Genomic DNA, 27,644 nt, shown 5'->3' on the forward strand with positions numbered 1-27,644 from the left:
AGGGTACCGTCACACAGTGGCATTTTCATCGCTACGACGGCACGATTCGTGACGTTCTAGCGATATAGTTACGATCTCGCAGTGTCTGACACGCTACTGCGATCAGGGACCCTGCTGAGAATCATACGTCGTAGCAGATCGCTTGAAACTTTCTTTCGTCGCTGGATCTCCCGCTGTCATCGCTGGATCGTTGTGTGTGACAGCGATCCAGCGATGCGTTCGCTTGTAACCAGGGTAAACATCGGGTTACTAAGCGCAGGGCCGCGCTTAGTAACCCGATGTTTACCGTGGTTACCAGCGTAAAAGTAAAAAAAAAAAAACAGTACATACTCACCATCTGATGTCCGTCGGTCCCTTGCCGTCTGCTTCCCGCTCTGACTGACTGCCGGCCGGAAAGTGAGAGCAGATCACAGCGGTGACGTCGCCGCTGTGATCTGCTTTCACTTTACGGCGGCACTCAGTCAGCGGGAAGCAGACGGCAAGGGACCTGACGGACATCAGATGGTGAGTATGTACGGTTTTTTTTTTTTTACTTTTACGCTGGTAACCACGGTAAACATCGGGTTACTAAGCGCGGCCCTGCGCTTAGTAACCCGATGTTTACCCTGGTTACCAGCGAACCTCGGCATCGTTGGTCGCTGGAGAGCGGTCTGTGTGACAGCTCCCCAGCGACCACACAACGACTTACCAACGATCACGGCCAGGTCATATCGCAGGTCGTGATCGTTGGTAAATCGTATAGTTTGATGATTAGTGATTAGTTTTATTAAACGCTTTTCATATTTTGGTGACATACATTGTTTGATTGTTTACAAGAAAACTAAAATAGCTAAGTTATCTACTGGCAGGAAAATGAAAGGAAAAACTGAGAAGCCGTAAATGAAAATGAATGAAAATTCAAGGTTGAAAAGTGCAATATATACTGTATTTTGTGGATTATAAGATGCACTGGACTATAAGCCGCACCCCAAATTTTGGGTTGGAAATTTTTGGTTTTGAAATAAAATGGCGCCTGCAGCAACCATTTTACTGAAGACCACCTTAGGGAACTAATTGGGAAAGGGGACTTACCAGAGCCGATATCTAATGAGCGCACAGACACTGCAGCATCGCCGCACTCCTGCTGCTGGCCTCCTGAAGCAGTAACCCTGCCTCCTATGACCCCGCTCAACTGCCACCCCCCAGTTAAGCTACCTTCAGATTATAAGATGCACCCTCATTTTGCTCCCTCGAAAAAAGTACATCTTATAATCTGAAAAACTTTATTGTATTTGCAGTTGTGGTCACTATGTAGACATTTTCTCACTGACAGGACAGTGACCTATAATTAGACATTTCCTCTGTTGAGCTTTTATGCAGACAGGTTTCCTTTAATATGTTAATTTGATTGGCATGCTTTACAATATATATTGTCTACATATCATCAATCAAACTTGACATATGCCTGGAAGCGAGTTACACTTTTATCCAAAGTACATGCATCGGAAGTAATACAGGTTTGGATTTTTTTTTCTTTCTAGGTCAAATGGTCCCAGACCAGGATTGCTATTTCTCTGTAAATTCACAGACAGTCATTAAAAATAAGTGATTATGTGACCTGCCTTATATTTTTTAAAAGCTGGAGAATCCTGTGCATGTATTGTAATTATAGTTATTATTTAACAGTAAATGCTGCTATTGTATTATTATTACACATAGACATACCTTGTTTATCAGTTTTAGGATTTTCTTTGACTTTGCAATGTATCAATAATTAAATCTGATTTTCGCAAAGTTGTCTTGAAAAGTGTTATTTTTTAGTTCACTTTTAATTCTGAAGTCTTACTCTGACTCCAGCTTAAAACAAACAATATATGTAATTAATATTGTAAATTAATTTATTTAAGGGGTATTCTTGTTATGTTGGGTGATGGTGAAATGACCTACTGCTAGCCAACAAGTGCTTGACGCTAGCCGTAGCATGGCTGCGCACCCCTGAGAGCTGTGTACATTCTTCACCGACCTCCTCCTCCTTGCAAGGTGGAACTTTAGCAGAGCTCTTCCCAGGCGGTGAGCAGCATGGTGGCTGGTGAACAGACACACAATCAGCAGGGAAAACACACCAGAACCAAAAAACACAGTGCAAGTACATAAACTAAGGTGAACAATAATAAACCAAGCACGTGCACCGAAGCATGAACGTTCTCAGAAGCACAGAAACACTGACCTTAACCACCCACCAGAACTGAAAATAGCCAGCTACAAAAGGAGGAAATGGCAGGTTTAAATTTGCCTCCCAGCAGTCATGTGACCACGCTGGGCCAAGCCTAATCTCCATCCCCAGACCACAGAGACACCGGAGGAGGGGAGAGAAGACTCGACGGAACCTCCCACCATCTGACTTCCCCTGCAAGAACAGCATCTCGCACCTGCTGGCAGCAGCTAATACCAGGGGACCCATCATCCCGGCATAATCGCTGGGAACAGCGGCATCCCGCCTCCCAGCAATGCTAGTAGTGCATCTCCTAGAATGGAATATCTGGACTGAGCGAGCACCCCCACAAGCTTCCCCTCCCAGAGGTGACACCACACCAGTGAAGGGCAATGAGTGACCCACCAAAGAGCCAGAGCCCATCCAGGAGTGCGAGGGGCCCGCTCAGGTACAGAGCTACCATTCCTGACAGAACTCCCTTCTTGAGGAGGGTCCTCCGGATTCTCAGCACCCGGTTTGCCAGGAAAATTTACATGGAATTCGACAATTAACTCATTGGCATTAAATCGCCCCTTGGGGTCCTCTCTTCTGATCCATACCCCTTCCAGTGAATGAAATATTGAAAGGAATTCTGCATTTTTCTGGAATCAATCTTTTCAACCTCATACTCCTCACTATCCACCAGGACAAGGCCCGAGGGAATGAGAGAATATCGGTCTCTGAGATTTCTTTAGGACAGACCAATGAAAGATGTTGGGGACCTTAACAGCAAAAAGGTGCTTAACCCTAAAAGCAACCGAATTAACCACCTCCAAAATTGGAAAAGGTCCAATAAACCAAGGGCCTAGCTTAGAGTAGGGTAACTTGAGTTTAAGGTTTTTAGTGGACACCCACACCAGATCCCAAACCACCAACTGCTTCCCTTGGGACCAACGTTTATCAGCCACAACCTTCTGACTGGTGAATCCCCTCCCAAACCACTCTCAGCCTATTAGTAGTCTCAGGGACCCTAGGAATCTCTACCATCCCCTCAGGAAAGAAGGAGACATGAGATGGAAACCAAAGTTACAAAAGAAAGGAAAGGTACCTAATGACTCATGATGTCTATTATTAAGGGCAAACTACGGCAAATGTAAATAGGCCTTTCCAAAAGACCATTAGACTGGGAGCAGTATGCAGGGGAAAATGCCAATTTTGTCTCTTCCAAAACCTAGAGATAAACTGTAAACCTCGATCAAACACTATATTAACGATATTAACTGGGACACCATGCAATCTGACCACGTTATCAGTAAACTCGTTTACCATCTTTTGGAAGGAAGGCAAATGTGCCACAAGGAAGAGGTGGCACTGGTGAGAGAAATGATCAACGATAACCCAGATAACAATCATCCCATCAGAGGCAGGTAGATCCTTGATAAAAATCCATTGAGATGTATGACCACTGTCATTCTGGAATGGGAAGTGGGAGGAGTTTACCAACCTGAGCAGACCGCGGTACCTTATTCCTGGTGCACACCTGACAGATCCGAATAAATGACTTCACATATACCCTTGTTCCATCAAGTGCGTGGTACCATTTTCCCCTGGGTGGCCAGCCAGGACAGAATCACGACAGTCCTGGATAATATAGAAAAATATAAAAATATAGAGTATGGTGGCGCAAAAATGTCACAAAAACTAATTACCCGCAGCGACACCAACAGGCTTCCACAGATAGCCTGTAAGAGAATACTGTATAAAAAGATTGTGTATATACTCAAGTATATACTGGTACGCGCTGGGTAATGGCAAGAGTAAAGCAGAACAAAACACGAGCACAAGCTCCCACGGGTAAAAAACTAACAATATGACCCAGGAGGGTTAACAATTAAGATATCTTAAAACTCCGTTATCCCTACCTTAACTGGTAGATTCGCATGAACAGGAGAACTGTAGTAATAAAATTCACCAAATGAGGAGGCTGAAGCGATGTATGCGTTCTTCTCCAAATAGTCGTACGTGTGTCCAAGCTTGTGGCTGCCCCGGCCGGTAGCAGCCACCTGGAACTGACCTTCTGTGAAGAGCGGGGGTCCGGCGTTACCGGTGCCGCGTGTGGTGTAAGCGGAGAACCCTGAGGAAGGAGGAAGTTTCCTCCGAAACGCGTTGGTTTTTTGATCCTTCTTGCACCCCGTATTCACTTCGGCTTCTGAAAGCGGTCACGTGACAAACTTCCTCCTTCCTCAGGGTTCTCCGCTTACACCACACGCGGCACCGGTAACGCCGGACCCCCGCTCTTCACAGAAGGTCAGTTCCAGGTGGCTGCTACCGGCCGGGGCAGCCACAAGCTTGGACACACGTACGACTATTTGGAGAAGAACGCATACATCGCTTCAGCCTCCTCATTTGGTGAATTTTATTACTACAGTTCTCCTGTTCATGCGAATCTACCAGTTAAGGTAGGGATAACGGAGTTTTAAGATATCTTAATTGTTAACCCTCCTGGGTCATATTGTTAGTTTTTTACCCGTGGGAGCTTGTGCTCGTGTTTTGTTCTGCTTTACTCTTGCCATTACCCAGCGCGTACCAGTATATACTTGAGTATATACACAATCTTTTTATACTGGATAATATAGAGCCTAAGGTTAATAGGCACAAACAACTTATCCTGCAGGCTATCAGAAGGAGCCAAATACTATGACTTAACAATCTCCCATTCTACATTGGTAGTGGCGACCACTATACCAGGGGAAAACCGGGTGGGGACCTCCTCCTGGTGAACAGGGCATAAACTTTGGGAAAGAGCATCCATATGGGTGTTTTTAGACCCAGGAATGTAGGCAATAGAAAATGAAATCGTGAAAAAAGGCCCATCTGGCCTGCCTGGGATTAATTCTCTTGGCATTTTCCAAATAGTTTAAATTTTTATGATCAGTGAGCACTATGAACTATGAACAGATGTCTAGCTTCTGCCAAGAAGTGCCTCCTCTCCTCAAGAGCCCATTTACTGGCCACCAACTCCCAGTTGCACGCATCATAATCAAAATGTCGTAGAAAAAAAAGCACATGGCTGAAGGTGAGTGAGAAAAGCAGATCTGTCATGATTCTCAATGGCGAGAGAACATAGCCCAGCATATATGAGAACTAGCTCTTGGAAGATGGAAACTATACTGACCATGAACTAAACCTGCCGCACAACTAGAAGTGGCCGGGTAGCATGCCTACGTTTTTTTATCCCTAGATGCCCAGCGCCAGCCGGAGAACTACCTAATCCTAGCAGAGGAAAAGACAGTCCTGGCTCACCTCTAGAGAAATTTTCCCAAAAGGCAGACAGAGGCCCCCACATATATTGGCGGTGATTTTAGATGAAATGACAAACGTAGTATGAAAATAGGTTTAGCAAAAATCGAGGTCCGCTTACTAGATAGAAAGAAGACAGAAAGGGCACTTTCATGGTCAGCAGAAAACCCTATCAAAACACCATCCAGAAATTACTTTAAGACTCTAGCATTAACTCATAACACCAGAGTGGCAATTTCCGCTCACAAGAGCTTTCCAGACACAGTAACGAAACAGCAGCTGTGAACAGGAACAAAATGCAAAAACACCAAAGGACAAAAGTCCAACTTAGCTGGGAGTAGTCTAGTAGCAGGAACATGCACAGAAAGGCTTCTGATTACATTGTTGACCGGCATGAAACTGACAGAGGAGCAAGGTTATATAGCGACTCCCACATCCTGATAGGAGCAGGTGAACAGAGGGGATGATGCACACAAGTACAATTCCACAAGTGGCCACCGGGGGAGCCCAGAATCCAATTTCACAACAGTACCCCCCCCTCAAGGAGGGGGCACCGAACCCTCACCAGAACCACCAGGGCGATCAGGATGAGCCCTATGAAAGGCACGGACAAGATCGGAGGCATGAACATCAGAGGCAGTGACCCAAGAATTATCCTCCTGACCGTATCCCTTCCATTTGACCAGATACTGGAGTTTCCGTCTGGAAACACGAGAGTCCAAGATCTTTTCCACAACGTACTCCAACTCACCCTCAACCAACACCGGAGCAGGAGGCTCAACGGAAGGCACAGCCGGTACCTCATACCTGCGCAACAATGACCGATGAAAAACATTATGAATCGAAAAGGATGCAGGGAGGTCCAAACGGAAGGACACAGGGTTAAGAATCTCCAATATCTTGTACGGGCCGATGAACCGAGGCTTAAACTTAGGAGAAGAAACCCTCATAGGGACAAAACGAGAAGACAACCACACCAAGTCCCCAACACAAAGCCGAGGACCAACACGACGACGGCGGTTGGCAAAAAGCTGAGTCTTCTCCTGGGACAACTTCAAATTGTCCACCACCTGCCCCCAAATCTGATGCAACCTCTCCACCACAGCATCCACTCCAGGACAATCCGAAGATTCCACTTGACCGGAGGAAAATCGAGGATGAAACCCCGAATTACAGAAAAACGGGGACACCAAGGTGGCAGAGCTGGCCCGATTATTGAGGGCGAACTCCGCCAAAGGCAAAAAAGCAACCCAATCATCCTGATCCACAGACACAAAACACCTCAAATATGTCTCCAAGGTCTGATTAGTCCGCCTGGTCTGGCCATTAGTCTGAGGATGGAAAGCAGACGAAAAAGACAAATCTATGCCCATCCTAGCACAGAATGCCCGCCAAAATCTAGACACGAATTGGGTCCCTCTGTCAGAAACGATATTCTCCGGAATACCATGCAAACGAACAACATTTTGAAAAAACAGAGGAACCAACTCGGAAGAAGAAGGCAACTTAGGCAAGGGAACCAGATGGACCATCTTAGAGAAACGGTCACACACCACCCAGATGACAGACATCTTATGAGAAACAGGCAGATCCGAAATAAAATCCATCGAGATGTGCGTCCAAGGCCTCTTCGGGATAGGCAAGGGTAACAACAATCCACTAGCCCGAGAACAACAAGGCTTGGCCCGAGCACAAACGTCACAAGACTGCACAAAGCCTCGCACATCTCGTGACAGGGAAGGCCACCAGAAGGACCTTGCCACCAAATCCCTGGTACCAAAGATTCCAGGATGACCTGCCAACGCAGAAGAATGAACCTCAGAGATGACTCTACTGGTCCAATCATCAGGAACAAACAGTCTACCAGGTGGGCAACGATCAGGTCTATCCGCCTGAAACTCCTGCAAGGCCCGCCGCAGGTCTGGAGAAACGGCAGACAATATCACTCCATCTTTAAGGATACCTGTGGGCTCAGAATGAAAGGGCATCCGCCTTAACATTCTTAGAACCCGGTAGGTAAGACACCACAAAATTAAACCGAGAGAAAAACAACGACCAGCGCGCCTGTCTAGGATTCAGGCGCCTGGCAGACTCAAGGTAAATTAAATTTTTGTGGTCAGTCAATACCACCACCTGATGTCTGGCCCCCTCAAGCCAGTGACGCCACTCCTCAAAAGCCCACTTCATGGCCAAAAGCTCCCGATTCCCAATATCATAATTCCGCTCGGCGGGCGAAAATTTACGGGAAAAAAAAGCACAAGGTCTCATCACGGAGCAGTCGGAACTTCTCTGCGACAACACCGCCCCAGCTCCGATTTCAGAAGCGTCGACCTCAACCTGAAAAGGAAGAGCAACATCAGGCTGACGCAACACTGGGGCGGAAGAAAAGCGGCGCTTGAGCTCCCGAAAGGCCTCCACAGCATCAGGGGACCAATCAGCAACATCAGCACCCTTCTTAGTCAAATCAGTCAATGGTTTTACAACATCAGAAAAACCAGCAATAAATCGACGATAAAAGTTAGCAAAGCCCAAAAATTTCTGAAGACTCTTAAGAGAAGAGGGTTGCGTCCAATCACCAATAGCCTGAACCTTGACAGGATCCATCTCGATGGAAGAGGGGGAAAAAATGTATCCCAAGAAGGAAATCTTTTGAACCCCAAAAACACACTTAGAACCCTTCACACACAAGGAATTAGACCGCAAAACCTGAAAAACCCTCCTGACCTGCTGGACATGAGAGTCCCAGTCATCCGAAAAAATCAGAATATCATCCAGATACACAATCATAAATTTGTCCAAATAATCGCGGAAAATGTCATGCATAAAGGACTGGAAGACTGAAGGGGCATTTGAAAGACCAAAAGGCATCACCAAATACTCAAAATGGCCCTCGGGCGTATTAAATGCGGTTTTCCACTCATCCCCCTGCTTGATTCGCACCAAATTATACGCCCCACGGAGATCAATCTTAGAGAACCACTTGGCCCCCTTTATACGAGCAAACAAATCAGTAAGCAGTGGTAACGGATATTGATATTTAACCGTGATTTTATTCAAAAGTCGATAATCAATACACGGCCTCAAAGAGCCGTCTTTCTTAGACACAAAGAAAAAACCGGCTCCTAAGGGAGATGACGAAGGACGAATATGTCCCTTTTCCAAGGACTCCTTTATATATTCTCGCATAGCCGCGTGTTCAGGCACAGACAGATTAAATAAACGACCCTTAGGGTATTTACTACCCGGGATCAAGTCTATGGCACAATCGCACTCCCGGTGCGGAGGTAGTGAACCAACCTTGGGTTCTTCAAAAACGTCACGAAAGTCAGACAAGAATTCAGGAATCTCAGAGGGAATAGATGATGAAATGGAAACCAAAGGTACGTCCCCATGAGTTCCTTTACATCCCCAGCTTAACACAGACATAGCTCTCCAGTCGAGGACTGGGTTATGAGATTGCAGCCATGGCAATCCCAGCACCAAAACATCATGTAGATTATACAGCACCAGAAAGCGAATAACCTCCTGGTGATCCGGATTAACACGCATAGTCACTTGTGTCCAGTATTGTGGTTTATTACTAGCCAATGGGGTGGAGTCAATCCCTTTCAGAGGTATCGGAGCCTCCAATGGCTCCAAATCATACCCACAGCGTTTGGCAAAGGACCAATCCATAAGACTCAAAGCAGCGCCAGAGTCGACATAGGCGTCCGCGGTAATAGATGACAAAGAACAAATCAGGGTTACAGATAGAATAAACTTAGACTGTAAAGTGCTAATTGAAACAGACTTGTCAGGCTTCTTAGTACGCTTAAAGCATGCTGATATAACATGAGTTGAATCACCACAATAGAAGCACAACCCATTTTTTCGTCTAAAATTCTGCCGCTCGCTTCTGGACAGAATTCTATCACATTGCAAATTTTCTGGCGTTTTCTCAGTAGACACCGCCAAATGGTGCACAGGTTTGCGCTCCCGCAGACGCCTATCGATCTGAATAGCCATCGTCATGGACTCATTCAGACTCGCAGGCACAGGGAACCCCACCATAACATCCTTAATGGCATCAGAGAGACCTTCTCTGAAAATCGCCGCCAGGGCGCACTCATTCCACTGAGTAAGCACAGACCATTTGCGGAATTTTTGGCAGTATATTTCAGCTTCATCTTGCCCCTGAGACAAGGACATCAAGGCCTTTTCCGCCTGAAGCTCTAAATGAGGTTCCTCATAAAGCAACCCCAAGGCCAGAAAAAACGCATCCACATTGAGCAACGCAGGATCCCCTGGTGCCAATGCAAAAGCCCAGTCTTGAGGGTCGCCCCGGAGCAAGGAAATTACAATCCTGACCTGCTGTGCAGGGTCTCCGGCAGAGCGAGACTTCAGGGACAAAAACAATTTGCAATTATTTTTAAAATTTTGGAAGTGAGATCTATTCCCCGAGAAGAATTCAGGCAAAGGAATTCTAGGCTCAGACATAGGTGCATGAACAACGAAATCTTGCAAATTTTGTACCTTTGTGGCGAGATTATTCAAACCTGTAGCTACACTCTGAAGATCCATTTGAAACAGGTGAACACAGAGCCATTCAAGGATAAGAAGGAGAGAAAGAGAGGAAGGCTGCAGTATAGGCAGACTAGCAGGTGATTCAATTAAGAGCACACTCAGAACTAGAGGAGAAAAAAAAAAAAAAAAAATTGTAGCAGACTTCTTTTTTCTCTCCTTTCTCAGCCAGTAATTTAACCCTTTTTTTCTGGCCGGTCAAACTGTCATGATTCTCAATGGCGAGAGAACATAGCCCAGCATATATGAGAACTAGCTCTTGGAAGATGGAAACTATACTGACCATGAACTAAACCTGCCGCACAACTAGAAGTGGCCGGGTAGCATGCCTACGTTTTTTTATCCCTAGATGCCCAGCGCCAGCCGGAGAACTACCTAATCCTAGCAGAGGAAAAGACAGTCCTGGCTCACCTCTAGAGAAATTTTCCCAAAAGGCAGACAGAGGCCCCCACATATATTGGCGGTGATTTTAGATGAAATGACAAACGTAGTATGAAAATAGGTTTAGCAAAAATCGAGGTCCGCTTACTAGATAGAAAGAAGACAGAAAGGGCACTTTCATGGTCAGCAGAAAACCCTATCAAAACACCATCCAGAAATTACTTTAAGACTCTAGCATTAACTCATAACACCAGAGTGGCAATTTCCGCTCACAAGAGCTTTCCAGACACAGTAACGAAACAGCAGCTGTGAACAGGAACAAAATGCAAAAACACCAAAGGACAAAAGTCCAACTTAGCTGGGAGTAGTCTAGTAGCAGGAACATGCACAGAAAGGCTTCTGATTACATTGTTGACCGGCATGAAACTGACAGAGGAGCAAGGTTATATAGCGACTCCCACATCCTGATAGGAGCAGGTGAACAGAGGGGATGATGCACACAAGTACAATTCCACAAGTGGCCACCGGGGGAGCCCAGAATCCAATTTCACAACACAGATCCCTGGGACAACACCTCCACCACGCCAACCTCAGATGTATCCACGCCCAGCACAAATGGTCGATAGAGATCCGGCTGGACAAGAACAGAGGCAGAGGCAAACGCCTATCAGTCTCAACCCCTACCAAGCTACATAGGCCTCCATGCGAGTAAGGTCCATAAGGGGTTCCACAATTTTGGAAAATCTCATTATGAACCATCTGTAGTAGTTGGTAAAACCCAAAAACCTTTGAAGAGCCTTGAGGTTCTTGGGTTGCACCCAGTCCCTTATGGCCTGTACCTTAGCAGGGTCCATACAAAATCAAGTGAAAGACAAAATTACCCCAAGAAATCCAATCTCTTACACCTCAAAAGAGCATTTGGTCAGATTTACATATAAAAAATTATCCATGAGTCTATTGAGGACAATATTAACATAATCCCTATGGGACAACCGTCCAATTCCTTAGAGAAAAGAGAATCATCAATATAGACAACTAGATGGTGGCCCAATTCTAACGCATCGGGTATTCCAGAATATGCATGTCCACGTAGTATATTGCACAGCCCACGTAGTTAATTGCCCAGCCACGTAGTTAATTGCCCAGCCATGTAGTTTATTGCCCAGCCACGTAGTATATTGCCCAGCCATGTAGTATATTGCCCAGCCCACGTAGTATATTGCCCAGCCACGTAGTATATTGCCCAGCCAGGTAGTATATTGCCCAGCCACGTAGTATATTGCACAGCCCAAGTAGTATATTGCCCAGCCACGTAGTATATTGCACAGCCCACGTAGTATATTGCACAGCCCACGTAGTATATTGCACAGCCCACGTAGTATATTGCCCAGCCACGTAGTATATTGCCCAGCCACGTAGTATACAGCACAGAGCCACGTAGTATATTGCCCATCCACATAGTATATTGCCCAGCCATATAGTATATTGCCCAGTCACATAGTATACAGCACAGAGCCACGTAGTATACTGCCCAGTCACGTAGTATATTGGCCAGTCACGTAGTATGCACCGTATCCCTGTTAAAAAAAGAATTAAAATAAAAAATAGTTACATACTCACCCTCCGTTGGCTCCCGGATTGAAGCAGTTATCGATGCTCCCGGATCGAAGCGGTTACTGATGGTCCTCGCGGGCTCCGGTCTGAAGAGTGCATTGCGGTCTCACGAGATGATGACGTAGCATCATCATCTCACGAGACCGCAATGCATGGAGCGGTCACCGGCGTCGCAAGGAGAGTCGGTAACTGTTTCGATCCGGGAGCATCGGTAACTGCTTCGATCCGGGGGCCAATGGAGGGTGAGTATGTAACTATTTTTTATTTTTTTAATTATTTTTAACATTAGATCTTTTTACTATTCATGCTGCATAGGCAGCATGAATAGTAAACGTTGGTCACACAGGGTTAATAGCAGCGTTAACCAAGTGCGTTACACCGCGGTCAACGCTGCCATTAACCCTGTGTGAGCGGTGACTGGAGGGGAGTATGCGGGCGCCGGGCACTGACTGCGGGGAGTAAGGAGCGGCCATTTTCTTCCGGACTGTGGCCGTCGCTGATTGGTCGTGGCTGTTTTGCCGCTACCAATCAGCGACTTGGATTTCCATGACAGACAGAGGCTGCGACCAATGAATATTCGTGACAGACAGACAGAAGGACAGACAGATGGAAGTGACCCTTAGACAATTATATAGTAGATAATGGAATTCCCCAGAATATCTCTAAATATGTCATTAATCCAAGCCTGAAAAACTGCAGGAGCATTACCAAATATTCATAATGCCCCTCGGCCACTTGATGCAAACAAGACCCCCTTAAGATCCAGTTTAGTAAAGATCTTGACCCTAATGAGTTGGTTAAACAAGTCAGGGATAAGAGAAAGAGGATACTGTTTTTTAACAGTAATCTTATTAAGCTCCCAGTAGTCAATGCACGGTCTTAAACTTCTGTCGTTTTTAGCCTTAAAAAAGAACCAAGCATCCACAGAGGATTTAGAAGGGCACATGAACCCTTTAGATACGTTCTCTCTGACATAGTCTCTCATAGCTAACCTTTCAGGTTCAGACAGATTAAAGATTCTACCCTTAGGTAGGGGGGCATCGGCCATCAGCTGTATCTCACAATCATAGGGCAAGTGGGGATGCAAAACCGAGTTCTCCTTTATAGAGAATAGCTCTTGAAACTCCTCCAAATACCAAGGAGTTTGGGTGGTAGAGCATTTAATTTGAGAAATCTGACACTCCTCCCCCCACCCAATGACCTCCCCAGTAACTCAGTCACTATGGGAATTATGTTTTCTGAGCCAAGGAAGACCCAGTACCACGAGAGCTGGAAGGGTTTGAAGGACCAAGAATGTTATCTCTTCCTACTGGAGGCACCCCACTCGCAGGGATACTGTACAAGCAGTACAAGTTTCTACACACTGAGAAGGAAGGGAGTTATCTAGTGAGGTATGCTTAATGACTGGTTCCAAACCCCTGGGGGAAATCTCCAATGCCTTAGCCATGGAGATATCCAAAAAAATGTACTTCTGCCCCACAATCGATAAAAGTATGACATTTAGCCTCCCCCCCCCCCCCCCGATAATCCAATATAATGAGATTTTTTTTTAAACGAGTAAAGTGCGCCTAGTTGGGAGAATCCTGATCGAGCTAGGCGTGGTCATTTCCCGGATGCTTCAGACTAGGGCAGTCTCGCACCAGATGTTTAGCCGACCCGCAGAGGAGACACAATCCCACCGGCATCATCTTTGCTCATATAAGGCCACCTTCACAGTTACATCAGCTCCTCCATGGGAGATGACGGTAGTTTCCGAGACAGCACTACTCTCCTACTAAAGACTTTCTCCCATAACCGATCTTGTCTCCATCTGTCCATACGTACAACCAGAGTCATGGTGGATGTGGTGCACCAACATGTCTTTTACGCCAGAGGGAATCATCCGCCAGAGTAAAGGCCCATGTCTGAGCCAGGTCTTGGAGTATGATGCCCCAAAGTAGCAGCCAAATCCTGAAACATGCTAAGCAGATTCTGCATTTGCACCACCAGCTGCTTGGCTGGATCCATTCATTCTGGGCTAATTATTGTGTAAGGCTAGGTTCACATTGCGTTAACAGCATTCCATTGAACACATACGTTAACTGGCTGCTGTTAACGCAAGTGCCGGTATGGCAGCACGCTAGCGCAGATAGAGCATCTGCTAGCTCTATCTGCGCTAGCGGTGACGGACCCGGAAACGCTGCAGCCCGCGTCCGTCACTCAATGATGGCACATCGCTAGCGCACATCCATTGTGGGCATGTGCTAGCGATGCGTCCAACATTGCATTCAATGGCGGCGTTAACGGACTACGTTATGCCGCGGTGTAACGTAGTCCATTTAACGGACGCCATCAACGCAATGTGAACCTAGCCTTATGCTGGGTGATAGTGAAATTACAAAAATGTTCATTCAGCTAAAAATTCGCAGTATGTCTTAGGGTATGTGCACACGTTGCAGATTTGCCTGTGGAATATTCTGTACAGATTCTGCATCTCTTGGCAGAAAACGCAGGTAAAAATCCCAGCTCTCCACGGGAGATAGTGATGGGGCACTCATTATTAAATGGATTACATCTGACCAGGGAGTATACTGTTGGTTTATTATTTTATTTTTTTTACAGGTAATAGAGGGAGTCGGGGACTAGGTGATTGGTAAGTATTTACTGTATGTTGTATGTACTGTATGTGTTTTGTTTTTGTTTTTTCACACAGTAGCCAGATGATGGGACTACTGCTGTCCCATCTTTGGCTAGCTGTCACTGTAGCATGCATAGCCGGATGGGACTAGTAGTCCTGTCAGATGATGCTTGCCTACACAAGACCCGCACACACAGCCCCGCACACACCCGCAGACCCACGCACACAGACACACACACAGATACACACAAACACCCGCACACAGGCACACACATCTACTCCGCACACAGTCTCCACCCACACTCCGCCCACACACAGCCCCGCACACACCCGCAGACCCACGCACACACAGACACACACAGATACACACAAACACCCGCACACAGACACGCACATCTACTCCGCACACAGTCTCGACCCACACTCCGCCCACACACAGCCCCACACACACCCGCAGACCCACGCACACACAGACACACACAGATACACACAAACACCCGCACACAGACATGCACATCTTCTCCACACACGCACAGTCTCCACCCACACTTCTCCCACACACTCTTCCTCCTCCCGCTCTGCAGTGTTTCTCACACTCAACTCCGCAGCAAAACCGCAGATCTTTTTAAACCTGTGGTTTTGCTGTGGATTTGACTTAATCTATCACAACATAGCTTTGACGCTCTCGGGGTCCAGACGTGTGACTGTGCAAAGTTTTGTGTAGCAACTTTTTGTGTGTCGAGTTGCATGTGACAGGTTAGTGTAGCAAGTTGTGTGCAGCAAGTTTTGCGCATGGCGAGTTTTGCGCGTGGCGAGTTTTATGTGTGGTGCCTTTTGAGTATGTGCAAGTTTTGTGTGAGGCAACTTTTGCATGTGTTGCAACTTTTGTGCATGTGGCAATTTTTCTGCGTTTGGCAATTTTTCTGCGTGTGCAAGTTTTGCGTGTGGCGAGTTTTCCATGAGGTGAGTTTTGCACGTGTGGCGAGTTTTGCATGTGGAGAGTTTTGCGCGTGGCGAGTTTTGAGCGGCGACTTTTGTGTTTCGACTTTTATGTGGCGAGGTTGGTGTATGTGTGCTGAAATGTGCGCTGAGGGTGGTATATGTGTTCGAGCACGTGGTAGTGTGTGGCGCATTTTGTGTGTGTGTTCATATCCCCGTGGTGGTGTGGTGATTATCCCATGTCGGGGCCCCACCTTAGCAACTGTACAGTATATACTCTTTGGCGCCATCGCTCTCATTCTTTAAGTCCCCCTTGTTCACATCTGGCAGCTGTTAATTTGCCTCCAACACTTTTCCTTTCATTTTTTCCCCATTATGTAGATAGGGGCAAAATTGTTTGGTGAATTGGAAAGCGCGGGGTTAAAATTTCACCTCACAACATAGCTTTGACGCTCTCGGGGTCCAGACGTGTGACTGTGCAAAATTTTGTGTCTGTAGCTGCGACGCCTCCAACACTTTTCCTTTCACTTTTTCCCCATTATGTAGATAGGGGCAAAATTGTTTGGTGAATTGGAAAGCGCGGGGTTAAAATTTCACCTCACAACATAGCCTATGACGCTCTCGGGGTCCAGACGTGTGACTGTGCAAAATTTTGTGGCTGTAGCTGCGACGGTTCAGATGCCAATCCCGGACATACACCCATACATACATACATACACACATACACACATTCAGCTTTATATATTAGATATATCTGTGTGTCATCTCCTCCTGTATATAGTATATACCTGTATGTCATCTCCTCCTATACATAGCATATACCTGTATGTCATCTCCTCCTGTATATACTATATACCTGTAGGTAATCTGCTCCTGTATATAGTATATACCTGTGTGTCATCTCCTCCTGTATATAGTATATACCTGTATGTCATCTCCTCCTGTGTGTAGTATGTACCTGTATGTCATCTCCTCCTCTATATAGTATATACCTGTGTGTCATCTCTCCTGTATATAGTATATATCTGTGTGTCATCTCCTCCTGTATATAGTATATACCTGTGTGTCATCTCCCCTGTAAATAGTATATATCTGTGTGTCATCTCCTCTTGTATATAGTATATATCTGTATGTCATCTCCTCCTGTATTAGACCTCGTTCACACGTTATTTGGTCAGTATTTTTACCTCAGTATTTGTAAGCTAAATTGGCAGCCTGATAAATCCCCAGCCAACAGTAAGCCCACCCCCTGGCAGTATATATTAGCTCACACATACACATAATAGACTGGTCATGTGACTGACAGCTGCCGGATTCCTATATGGTACATTTGTTGCTCTTGTAGTTTGTCTGCTTATTAATCAGATTTTTATTTTTGAAGGTTAATACCAGACTTGTGTTTGTTTTAGGGCGAGTTTCGTGTGTCAAGTCGTGTGTGTTGAGTTGCGTGTGGCGACATGCATGTAGCGACTTTTGTGAGATGAGTTTTGTGTGGCGACATGCGTGTAGCAACTTTTTGTGTGTCGAGTTGCATGTGACAGGTTAGTGTAGCAAGTTGTGTGCAGCAAGTTTTGCGCATGGTGAGTTTTGCGCGTGGCGAGTTTTATGTGTGGTGCCTTTTGAGTATGTGCAAGTTTTGTGTGAGGCAACTTTTGCATGTGTTGCAACTTTTGTGCATGTGGCAATTTTTCCGCGTGTGCAAGTTTTGCGTGTGGCGAGTTTTTCATGTGGAGAGTTTTGCGCGTGGCGAGTTTTGAGCGGCGACTTTTGTGTTTCGACTTTTATGTGGCGAGGTTGGTGTATGTGTGGTGAAATGTGCGCTGAGGGTGGTATATGTGTTCGAGCACGTGGTAGTGTGTGGTGCATTTTGTGTGTGTGTTCATATCCCCGTGGTGGTGTGGTGATTATCCCATGTCGGGGCCCCACCTTAGCAACTGTACAGTATATACTCTTTGGCGCCATCGCTCTCATTCTTTAAGTCCCCCTTGTTCACATCTGGCAGCTGTTAATTTGCCTCCAACACTTTTCCTTTCATTTTTTCCCCATTATGTAGATAGGGGCAAAATTGTTTGGTGAATTGGAAAGCGCGGGGTTAAAATTTCACCTCACAACATAGCTTTGACGCTCTCGGGGTCCAGACGTGTGACTGTGCAAAGTTTTGTGTCTGTAGCTGCGACGGTTCAGATGCCAATCCCGGACATACACACATACACACATACACACATTCAGCTTTATATATTATATATATATATACACACATCTTTTTACTTGTCTTCATGCTGACCATCTTTTGCATCCTGTTTCATGAAAAGACCTTGTCTGCTCTCAATGAGAAGACCTTCTAAATATATCTTATTAGCAATTGTCAATCTGGCTGTCAATTATCAGACTTCTAACTACTTGTAAAAGACAATCAATCTACATGTAATGGCTGTCATACTAAACTGAACATGTCACAATATTTCACAATACAAACCTCATCTTCATATATTATTAATACAGTGGGTATGGAAAGTATTCAGACCCCTTTACATTTTTCACTCTTTGTTTCATTGCAGCCATTTGGTAGATTCAAAATAGTTCATTTTTTCTCATTAATGTACACTCTGCACCCCATCTTGACTGAAAAAAACCTGAAATATAGTAATTTTTGCAAATGTATTAAAAAAGAAAGACTGAAATATCACATGGTCATAAGTATTCACAGCCTTTGCTCAGTATTGAGTAGAAGCACCCTTTTGAGCTAGTACTGCCATGAGTCTTCTTGGGAATGATGCAACATGTTTTTCACATCTGGATTTGGGGTTCCTTTGCCATTCTTCCTTGTAGATCCTCTCCAGTTCCATCAGGTTGGATGGTGAACGTTAGTGGACAACCATTTTCAGGTCTCTCCAGAGATGCTCAATTGGGTTTAGGTCAGGACTCTGACTGGGCCAGTCAAGAATGGTCAGAGTTCTTCTGAAGCCACTCCTTTGTTATTTTAGCTGTGTGCGTAGGGTCATTGTCTTGTTGGAAGGTGAACCTTCAGCCAAGTCTGAGGTCCAGAGCACTCTGGAAGAGGTTTTCATCCAGGATATCATTGTACTTGGCCGCATTCATGTTCCTTCAATGACAACCAGTCATCCTGTCCCTGCAGATGAAAAACACCCCCATAGCATGATGCTGCCACCACGTTTCACTGTTGGGATTGTATTGGGCAGGTGATGAGCAGTGCCTGGTTTTCTCCACACATCCCGCTTAGAATTATCACCAAAAAGGTTTATCTTCATCTCATCAGACCAGAGAATCATATTTCTCATAGTCTGGGAGTCATTCATGTGTTTTTTAGCAAACTCTATGCGGGCTTTCATATGTCTTGCCCTCAGGAGAGGCTTCTGTTGGGCCACTCTGCCATAAATGCCCAGCTGGTGGAGGGTTACAGTGATAGTTGACTTTGTGGAACTTTCTCCCATCTCCCTACTGCATCTCTGGAGCTCAGCCACAGTGATCTTTGGGTTCTTCTTTACCTCTCACCAAGGCTCTTCTACCATGATTGCTCAGTTTGGCTGGACAGCCAGGTCTAGGAAGACTTCAAGTGGTCCCAAACTTCTTCCATTTAAGGATTATGGAGGCCACTTTGCTCTTAGGAACCTTGAGTATTATTGCAGAATTTCTGTTGTAACCTTTGCCAGATCTGTGCCTTGCCTGATTTCTGTCTCTGAAGTCCTTGGCCAGTTCCTTTGACTTCATGATTCTCATTTGGTCTGACAGGCACTGTGAGCTATGAGGTCTTATATAGACAGATGTGTGCCTTCCCAAATCAAGTTCTATCAGTTTAGTTAAACACAGCTGGACTCCAATGAAGGAGTAGAACCATCTCAAGGAGGATCACAAGGAAATGGACAGCATGTGACTTAAATATGAGTGTCTGAGCAAAGGGTCTAAATACTTACGACCATGTGATATTTCAGCTTTTATGTTTTATGAAATTTGCAAAAATTTCTATATTTCTGTGTTTTTCAGTCACTATGGGGTGTAGAGTGTACATTAACCCCTTCACGACATGCACCATACTAGCACTGCACATGTCATGTCTCCCCCTTTGATGTAGGCTCCGGCGCTGAGCCCACATTAAACTCGTGACATGTCAACTGTTTTGTACAGCTGACATGTGTGCGCAATAGCGGCAGGTGGAATCGCGATCCACTCGCCGCTATTAACAAGTTAAATGCTGCTGTCAAATGCTGACAGCGGCATTTAACTACCGCTTCCAGCCATCGGGCCGGAAATGAGCACATTGCCGACCCGTCACATGATCGGGGGTCAGCAATGCGTCGGCATGACAACCTGAGGTCTCATTGAGACCTCTATGGTTGTTGATGCCGGCTTGCTGTGAGCGCCACTCTGTGGTCAGCGCTCATAGCAAGCCTGTAATTCAGCTGCATAGGAGCGATCTGATGATCGCTCCTATGTAGCTGAGCCAATCTAGTTGTGCCAGCTTCTAGCCTCCCATGGAGGCTATTGAACATGGCAAAAGTTTCAAAAAATGTTTTAAAAAATAAAAAAAAAAGTTTAAATCACCCCCCTTTTGCCCCATTCAAAATAAAACAATAATAATAAAAAAATTAAATTAAAATGCAATAACGGGCGATCAAAAGAATGTATCTGCACAAACGTGGTATCATTAAAAACATCAGCTCGGCACGCAAAAAATAAGCCCTTACCCGACCCGAGATCCCGAAAAATGGAGACGCTACAGGTATCGGAAAATGGCGCAATTTTTTTTTTAAGCAAAGTTTGGAATTTTTTTTCACCACTTAGATAAAAAATAACCCAGACATGTTTGGTGTCTATGAACTCATAATGACGTGCAGAATAACAATTGCAGGTCAGTTTTAGCATTTAGTGAACCTAGCAAAAAAGCCAAACAAAAAACCAGTGTGGGATAGCACTTTTTTTGCAATTTTCTCCACACTTGGAATTTTTTTTCCCGTTTTCTGGTACAAGACATGGTAAAACCAATGGTGTCGTTCAAAGATACAACTTGTCCCGCAAAAAATAAGCCCTCACATGGCCATAATGACAGAAAAATAAAAAAGTTATGGCTCTGGGAAGGAGGGGAGTGAAAAACGAAGACGCAAAAACGAAAAAAGGCTGCATCTTGAAGGGGTTAATGAGAAAATGAACTTTTTTGAATTTACCAAATAGCTGCAATAAAACAATGAGTGAAAAATGTAAAGGGGTCTGAATTCTTTCATACCCACTGTGTCACGAAGTGACTGTCCAAGCGTGACACGACCCAACGAGTGGTCGGTCACTAAACGGCGGAACTCACAAGGGAACACTGGGGAAATGAATACCTCCTGCACTCTCCTAAGGATGTGCCCTAATCTTCCTGATGTCCCTATACAGGTTCTTTCAACCTGTCGCCGAGCAGGATACCTTAGCCCTCGCTCGCCCTGATTACCTATCCCTGGGTAGGGAATTGGCTAGTGAGAGCACTGGTCCCACCACTGCACTAATAAAACACAAAGGGAAAGTTTAGACAAACAAGGTATAAACAAACAACACTTAGATTTCTCTGCTGCAATGTACAGTACTGCAGAGTAATGCACCAGGCATGAATATTCAACAGAAGAACCACTGAACTCAGAAAACTCCTTCCACCTGCTTGGTTGATCTCCAGAAGGACCTGTATAAACAGTCAGCTGATGCACCAGGTGACCTTATGAAGGATGGTGGGAGTGGTCACCACCAACATCAGCTGACCCAGCAGCAAAACAATGCAATAACACCAGTGGCCACTGGGGGGGAGAACTGCATTAAGCCCTGATGACCAGAAAGGAAAAAAAGGTTTTAATCAGAGGAAAACCAGATCTGCCACAGATCCAAACATGGATCATGACACACTGTATATCAATTAGATCTGATGAAACTGAAAATGCCTGTCAGAAAGCCTGCATGATAATTTTTGAAAAGTTTCTTGTTTGATATTAACATTAGCATTTTATGAGTCCAGTAACTACACTAACCTTATGAGGTAAATGAGTCCAATCTAACAATGTATGCATTATAAGGTCTATGCTGCCTATTCTGAGAGAAGCACAACATTCTAACTGGAAAACAAATTGAACTTCTTACTGTAGTTTTGATAAAACATTACTAGTCCTTTCAGTGACTATCTACAGTTCTTTTATGATTATGAGCGCTCTCTACCCCCTAATTGACAGATTTCTGCCTATGCACAGTGTAGTGAATGAGAAGAATAGTAGAATTGCCTCATATAAATCAGTGATTTTATCAAATCTACAGTGCAAAGTCCAGTAAGTGACCCAGCACTGGAAGCAGGGTATGTGCAGCTATTGGGAAGAATAAACCTAAGGACAGATTCCCTTTAAAGAGGTTAGCCAGGATTTTTTTTTATTATGTGCAGAAAAACAGGCAGGTAGTTGCTAATCACATGCCTGTTGTACCTGGTGCTGGCTCAGGGCGGTTCCTGATGGCTCCTGACAGTGATTCAGCTGCTCCATGTCAACATGGCTGCTCTGTCAATTGATTGCTGGCATCATTCTGATTGACAGCTGGCTTCCCGCAGTTAGGCAGCGGTGAGCCGTCTGTCAATTATCATGACGTTGGCAGTATTGCCCCATCGACAGAGGTGAGTGGAAAAGAAGCCACTACTCTGTCGACGTAACGTCAGTGGAAACCACTGAACTGACGACAGGAGCCATCTTTGCCCTCTATGTGCTTGCACAGATTGGTGCCAGGCACAGCAGGCAGGCAGGTAGCAATTACCTGCCTGTTAGTTCTGAGGCACATTGTAAAAAAAAAGTCCATCTTCTTCAAGGATTTTATTAAGCTTTATTTTAGATTAATGGATCATATGTCAGACACCAATGTGAGCACTAGTGATGAGCAAACGGGCATGGATAATGGATTATCTGCGCATGCTCAGGTATTATCTGAGTATCTTGGGCGTGCTCGGATAATATTTATCAAATTATAGCCATGACCTTGCACTTTAGTGCACTTAACAAAAATTCATTCTTTATCTCTGCTATAAAAGTTAATTGTTCCTTTGTAATATTCACAAAAGTGCTCACAAGTGATGAACAAACATGCTCGGGTGATAGGGCGTGCTCAGATAATATGTTCGAGTCCCTGCATGTTTTGCAGCTGTTAGATAGCAGCAATACATCCGGCGATTGCCTGTTTGTTAGACAGTCCCCTTAGGTGTTGCTGCTCTCTGGCAGCCGCAGGGACTCGAACATATTATCCGAGCACGCCCAAGATACTCGGATATCACCCGAGCATGTTTGTTTAGCACTAGTGAGGAGAACGTTTGTGAATATTGCAAAGGAACAATTTACTTTTATAGCCGAGATAAAGAATGAATTTTTGTAAAGTGCACTAAAGTGCAAGGTCATGGTTATAATTTGGATACATTCTAATCCATCATTTATTTCATATAAAACATATTTGACAGCAAAATCTGGAATGATTCCACTTCCATTAGTAAAATCGCATAGACAGGTTGAACCTCTCCATTCTTATCTGTTACTATGACTCTGAACAGCTTCCAGCAATTAAAGACGCAGCGTAACCCATTCACCTAATCAAAATTCTTTCACGTTCCTAAGCGCAGACTATTGTTTACTAAATATGGGCCTAAAAGTTCTATACAGGAGAAGAAGTAGTCATTTAGCACCTGCCAGACTTCTTATCAACAACACAATATCCTGACACACAGATCTTTATCTGCGCACAGACACCCAGCAGCTTCATGCCTCCTCAGAAAGATAGTACATTTTTGCTTTTCATTTGCTGGACAGATAAGAATTCCCACGTCAGGCGTCTATCTTAATCTCTAGCTCCCATCATTCTTAATAAGGCACAAAAAGAATTTGCAAAACACGATTATTTTGCATTCTGGCAGATAACATTCTGTGCCATTGGGATATTAAAGGCTTTTTATGCAGCTGGTCTTTTAAACAGCTGAAGGTATAATCGCATGAAGGTGCATAAACTTAAACATGGCTGCTTACATGACGCCCTAGCGTGAGATTCAGTTTAACTTATTGAGCATTACATATTGCCCTAAATATTCTTTTACAATATATACAGTGGCATGTTAAAGTTTGGGCACAATACCAGTAATTTTGATCAAAAGTATCCAAACTTTTACGTGAGTGTGTTCATATTGTGATGGTAAGTTTACCCAGCATGGGGTTGCGATCCACAGGACACCCCACTAGCTAAACCTGAAAGTATTTCATGTATATATTGGGTATGCAAGTTTCCAAAAAATGTTTTATTTGGTGTCTCTCATCATTCCTAAATGAAGGAACCTCTACTCAAATACATTACATCAAAGTGGTTGTCTGGCCTTAGAGTACAAGTCTGTAGTCTCTCTATGTGATTGCAGACTTGTAAATCTTCACATTGCGCACCCTGCACGCTGTGAGGATTCTCCAATGCCAGCACAGGAAGCAGTGGGTGCATCACTGTAAGTATATGATTTGCATAGATGCGGTCACATTCCAACTAGATGAGCGCAGCCTCGCTCAACACACTTGAGGACAGACACAGTCTAGTTGTAATGTGGCAGGAAGTTTGCAAATCACATACTTGATGTCTCATGACCACCAGCTCCAGACACTAGCACAGGAGAATTCTCACTTGTGAAGATTAAAGACTGACAGCATTCTTGTAGCCTAAGGCCAGACAAACCCTTTAAAGTTTCTCTAAGACTATGATCATAGTTGTGCTGCCTTGCAAGAAAACAATGCAAGTATCCCCCAAAGACACTGAGTGTACACCAGGTACAGACTGGAACTGAAATTCAGCCCTGGCATTTGAAATCACACAGGCCCATGCTGTCACTGTCCCCAAGTACCAGGTGGGATATAATAGATGGGGTGCACCTTACGAAGACTGGAAAACATGTATTTGGAAGTCACCTTACTGCACCCATCAGGAGAGCTTTAAACTAGAACAATGTGGGAAGGGAAGCAAAAGGCCAGGAAAAGCCATACAACTGACAAATACTATTGAGAACTCTGCTATTAGAAGTGCAAAGGAAGAACAAAGACAAAAAATATATATAATAAAAATATTGTAGGAAGAGAAACCAATAACAAACTAAAATGTTTCTATACAAATGCACAAAACATGGGCAACAAACAAGGAGAATTGGAACTACTAACACAGGAGAAGAAATATGATGTCATTGGAATCACTGAAACTTGGTGGGACAATACACATGATTGGAATACAAGGCTAGAAAGATACAACGTATTTGCAAGAAACAGACTTGATAAACGAGGAGGAAGTGTCGCATTGCATGTTAGAAAAGTATATATCTGCACAGAGATTGAAGCTTCAGACACTGGGAGTTCTGTGGAAATTGAGTAAGAATACAAGGAGAGAACAACGGAAAGGACACCATTGTAGGCATTGTAGGCCTGTGCAAGCTGACAATATGGATGAACTCCTTATGCATCAAATGGCCAAGTTCTCCAAAAAATATGACAAAGTGGTCAAGGGAGATTTCAACTAACTAAAACTAACAGGTCAAGCAAATTCTTATCCTCTCTTACTGACAACTTTATCTTCCAAAATTTAGGGCAGAAAACAAGGGGATCTGCTACCTTGGATCTAATCCTTATAAACAGGGAGGACATGGTTGAGGAGGTAAGAGTGGCTGGGACCCTAGGAGGTAGTGACCATGCTAATTTAGAATTTTGGATAACTAGAGGAGGAAGACCTGTGAAGACTCAGACTTCAAGGCTAGATTTCAGAATTTGGAGTGTGTGCGGGGCAGTGTCATCCCTATACTGGTTGGTACATTACACTAATTTCATTTGGCACATTATTTGGTAGCATTTGTGATTTTTGGTATTGATATATTTCGGTGGTATTTTTTGGATTAATGCACATTTTGTTACTAGAGTTACACTTTTGAGTTTCTTCTTTATATAGTAAATAAATTGGGATAAATAATATATACACATATATATTGTTTCTTCACTGGATTTGTTTCACTTTTTATATTTTTTATATATTAGCACATATTTATATGAATTATTTAGTGCTGCCAATTAATTTATCACATTATCATCACATATATTTATATAATTATTACTTGTATTATTTGTGCCAATTGGTTTTGGTATGCCCTGCCCTGAGCATACATAGTTTCCAATGAAATTCTGATCCCTATAAGTCGCATATACAGGATATACATATATATATTTTTTATACGGTATATGCATTTTTAATTTTTATAAAGTATTTTTTATTATTTTAATCATGTTGTCAATTTCAATAAATATTTCAAGTATGTGAATTTTTGTGGTGATATAATTGTGATTCTGCTAAAATAAACTTAACCCCTCTCTGACCTTAGACGTACTATCCCGTCGAGGTGACCTGGGCCTATCTGACCCTCGATGGGATAGTACGTCATAGCGATCGGGCGCGCTCACGGGGGGAGCGCAGCCGATCGCGGCCGGGTGTCAGCTGACTATCGCAGCTGACATCCGGCACTATGTGCCAGGAGCGGTCACGGACCGCCCCCCGGCACATTAACCCCGGCACACTGCGATCAAACATGATCGCAGTGTTCCGGCGGTATAGGGAAGCATCGCGCAGGGAGGGGGCTCCCTGCGTGCTTCCCTGAGACCCCCTGAGCAACGCAATGTGATCGCGTTGTTCCGAGGGTCTCTTACCTCCTCCCCCCTGCAGAAGGCCCAGATCCAAAATGGCTGAGGCACCCGGGTCCTGCAGGGAGGTTGCTTCGCAGCGCCTGCTCAGAGCAGGCGCCGGGAAGCCTGGAGCTGTGCACGTCAGATCGCCGATCTGACACAGTGCACAGCAAAGTGTCAGATCAGTGATCTTACACTATAACATGATGCTCCCCCTGGGGCAATGTTATAGTGTAAAAAAAAAAATATTCACATGTGTAAAAAAATTAAAAAAAACTCCAAAAAAAAAGCAAAAAAAAAAAATATATTGTTCCTATAAATAAATTTCTTTATCTAAATTAAAAAAAACAATAAAAGTACACATATTTAGTATCGCCGCCTCCGTAGCGACCCGAATTATAAAACTGTCCCACTAGTTAACCCCTTCAGTGAACACCGTAAAAATTTTTTAAAAAAACCGGGACAAAAAACAACGCTTTGTTATCATACCGCCAAACAAAAAGTGGAATAACACGCGATCAAATAGACGGATATAAATAACCATGATACCACTGAAAACGTCATCTTGTCCCGCAAAAAATGAGCCACCATACAGCGTCATCAAAGAAAAAATTAAAAAGTTATAATCCTCAGAATAAAGCGATGCAAAAATAATTATTTTTTCCATAAAATAGTTTTTATCGTACAAAAGCGCCAAAACATAAAAAAAATAAGTGAGGTATCGCTGTAATCGTAATGACCCAAAGAATAAAACTGCTTTATCCATTTTACCAAACGCGGAACGGTATAAACGCCTCCCCCAAAAGAAATTCATGAATAGCTGGTTTTTGGTCATTCTGCCTCACAAAAATCGGAATAAAAAGCGATCAAAAAATGTCACGTGCCCGAAAATGTAACCAATAAAAACAACAACTCGTCCTGCAAAAAACAAGACCTCACATGACTCTGTGGACCAAAATATGGAAAAATTATAGCTCTCAAAATGTGGTAACGCAAAAAATATTTTTTGCAATAAAAAGCGTCTTTCAGTGTGTGACGGCTGCCAATCATAAAAATCCGCTAAAAAACCCGCTATAAAAGTAAATCAAACCCGCCCTTCATCACCCCCTTAGTTAGCAAAAAATTAAAAAATTAAAAAAATGTATTTATTTCCATTTTCCCATTAGGGTTAGGGCTAGGGCTAGGGCTATGGTTAGGGCTAGGGCTAGGGTTAGGGCTAGGGTTAGGGCTAGGGTTAGGGTTAGGGATGGGGCTAGGGTTAAGGCTACAGTTAGGGTTGGGGCTAAAGTTAGGGTTAGGGTTTGGATTACATTTAAGGTTGGGAATAGGGTTGGGATTTGTTATGACCCCAATGGCAGAGGGTCTCAGGAATAATGCT

This window comes from Ranitomeya variabilis, chromosome 6, assembly GCF_051348905.1.
Source record: "Ranitomeya variabilis isolate aRanVar5 chromosome 6, aRanVar5.hap1, whole genome shotgun sequence".
NCBI classification, from domain to species: domain Eukaryota; kingdom Metazoa; phylum Chordata; class Amphibia; order Anura; family Dendrobatidae; genus Ranitomeya; species Ranitomeya variabilis.